We start from the raw sequence: 3,084 nt of genomic DNA, 5'->3' as shown, positions 1-3,084 counted from the left end.
TACTGGACACAAGAATCACTACATATCATTTTGAGAGGAATTTCTTTAGGCTCTTCGGGTAATGATTTAGGAGCTGACTTCTCATGGGTGTTGGTTGTCTTGACCTTCTCTTCAGATGCTACAAAAAGGATGATTGTTTTTTGCATTACAATGACCGCATAGACAGAAAGTGTAAAATATATTTTGTCTGTGTAATCTAATAGTGCGACAGAAGCAGAGGACTAACTGTATCAATAATGGGAGGCTGTGTAGTTGAGTGCGACCTCACCAGGATGCTGCCCCCACTGCTGTTGCTGGAATTTGTTCTGGGTGTCCTTGGTAACGGCCTGGCTCTCTGGATATTCTGCTTCCACCTGAAGCCCTGGAAGAGCATCACTGTCTTCCTGCTGAACATAGCCCTGCACTTCCAGCTACTACATCTCAGGGATGGACTGGAAACTTGGAGATACCCTGTCATATGTCCCTCTTCATGTTGGCTATGAATCATGGAGAAAGTGTTGTTTTCTTCCTGATGGCTGTAGCACTGGACAGGTACATGCGTGTGGTCCATCCCCGCCACCAATTCAACTCCATGAGCCTCTAAGGCAGTGAGTGGTGCAATTAGCCTGTGGGTCCTCAGCATCTCCCTGAGCTCACACTTCCTGATCAACTCACACCAGTTCAAAGCTGGAAACTCTACAAAAAGTGTGAAAGTTTCACCAACAAGAATAAACTGCACAATGCTGTGTTCTTTCTGGGGTTCCTGGTATCTCTTGGGATCATGGTCTTCTGCACCAAGCAGATCTCAGTCCAGCTGCGGGCGAGACGTCTGGACAAGGCGGCTAGGATGCATCGAGTGCATCTGTGCCTAGGCATCAGTACAGCCATATTTGTTGTCTGCATCCTCCCAAGCAACATCACACGGCTACTGATCTGGATGAAGAACACAGGAACTGCTTCCACGATAGCAAAAAGGACTTGGAACTGCATTCTATATCACCATCAGTCTGATCTACTTCAATAACATGCTGGATTATATAGTCTACTACTTCTTAAGCCCATCCTTCAAGAGGATCTATAAAAAGGTCTTAAGGTTCAGTCTGAGACAGAACAGAGTAGGCATGAGCAACGCAGTGGTCAATAAATCACAAGGCTCTCAATGCCTCAGTGAGGTGCGAAAGTGTCTGCAAGTGTTTGGTGATCAGACATCTATCCACAGAGACACTTCACAAGCCAAAGGAAATAACTGCCAGAGAGGAACAAAGCTCCTGCCATGACCAAACAGACATTTTATAAAGCCAAAACACTTAAACGTACAGTTGAAGTCGGAAGTTTACATACACTTAGGTTGGAGTCATTAAAACTTGATTTTCAACCACTCCACAAATTTCTTGTTAACAAACTATAGTTTTGGCAAGATGGTTAGGACATCTACTTTGTGCATGACAAGTAATTTACTCAACTATTGTTTACAGACAGATTATTTCACTGTATCACAATTCCAGTGAGTCAGAAGTTTACATAACTTAGTGTGACTGTGCCTTTAAACAGCTTGGAAAATTCCAGAAAATGATGTCATGGCATTAGAAGCTTCTGATAGTCTAATTGACATCATGAGTAAATTGGAGGTGTACCTGTGGATGTATTTCAAGGCCTACCTTCAAACTCAGTGCCTCTGCTTAACATCATGGGAACATCAAAAGAACTCCAAGTCTGGTTCATCCTTGGGCACAATTTCCAAACGCCTGAAGGCACCACATTTATCTGTACAAATAATAGTACGCAAGTATAAACACCATGGGACCACACAGCCATCATACCGCTCAGGAAGGAGACGCGTTCTGTCTCCTAGAGATGAACGTACTTTGGTGCGAAAAGTGCAAATCAATCCCAGAACAACAGTAAAGGACCTTGTGAAGATGCTGGAGGAAACAGGTACAAAAGTATCTATATCCACAGTAAAACAAGTCCTATATCGGCAGAACTCGAAAGGCCGCTCAGCAAGGAAGAAGCCAGACTACAGTTTGCAACTGCACATGGGGACAAAGATCGTACTTTTTGGAGAAAGGTCCTCTGGTCTGATGAAACAAAAATAGAACTGTTTGGCCATAATGACCATCGTTATGTTTGGAGGAAAAAGGGGGGAAGCTTGCAAGCCGAAGAACACCATCCCAACCGTGAAGAACGGGGGTGGCAGCATCATGTTGTGGGGGTGCTTTGCTGCAGGAGGGAAAGGTGCACTTCACAAAATAGATGGCATCATGAGGGAGGAAAATTATGTGGATATATTGAAGCAACATCTCTAGACATCAGTCAGGAAGTTAAAGCTTAGTCAAAAATGGGTCTTCCAAATGGACAATGACCCCAAGCATACTTCCAAAGTTGTGGCAAACTGGCTTAAGGACAAAAGTCAAGGTATTGGAGTGGCCATCACAAAGCCCTGACCTCAATCCCATAGAAAATGTGTGGGCAGAACTAAAAAAGCATGTGCGAGCAAGTAGGTCTACAAACCTGACTCAGTTACACCAGCTTTGTCAGAAGGAATGGGCCAAAATTCACCCAACTTATTATGGGAAGCTTGTGGAAGGCTACCCGAAACATTTGACCTAAGTTTAAATTGTTTAAGGCAATGCTACCAAATACTAATTGAGTGTATGCAAACTTCTGACTCACTGGGAATGTGATGAAAGAAATAAAAGCTGAAATAAATCCTTCTCTCTACTATTATTCTGATATTTCACATTCTTAAAATAAAGTGGTGATCCTAACTGACCAAAGACAAGGAATTTTTACTCAGATTAGATGTCAGGAATTGTGAAAAACGAAGTTTTAATGAATTTGGCTAAGGTGTATGTAAACTTCCGACTTCAAACTGTAAATCAGATATTAACGTGTCGATAGTGACTGCTAAATTACTTATGTAAATGTAATAGAATTTCCTTTAAATGATCATACCCGTGGACCATTTTTTTCTGAACATGCCGTTGGTATTTTTTGTTTTCCATTTGAGATGGTAAAATTCATTTTGTACTGTGGTTCACAGCGCAATGCTGTATAATTCCTATGTGACAGGAACATCATAACATATAAATCACAGCCTGAAAA

At 42.2% G+C, this 3,084-nt stretch overlaps 1 pseudogene; it reads left to right on the top strand.

The window, feature by feature from the left end:
* The first annotated feature begins 231 nt into the window (after positions 1-231).
* On the top strand, positions 232-1,256 carry LOC129825910 (hydroxycarboxylic acid receptor 2-like; annotated as a pseudogene).
* Positions 1,257-3,084: the final 1,828 nt, after the last annotated feature.

This window comes from Salvelinus fontinalis, chromosome 28, assembly GCF_029448725.1.
Source record: "Salvelinus fontinalis isolate EN_2023a chromosome 28, ASM2944872v1, whole genome shotgun sequence".
NCBI classification, from domain to species: Eukaryota; Metazoa; Chordata; class Actinopteri; order Salmoniformes; family Salmonidae; genus Salvelinus; species Salvelinus fontinalis.
The sequence above is the reverse complement of the archived record's forward strand: the minus strand, read 5'-3'. Positions and strand labels throughout refer to the sequence as shown.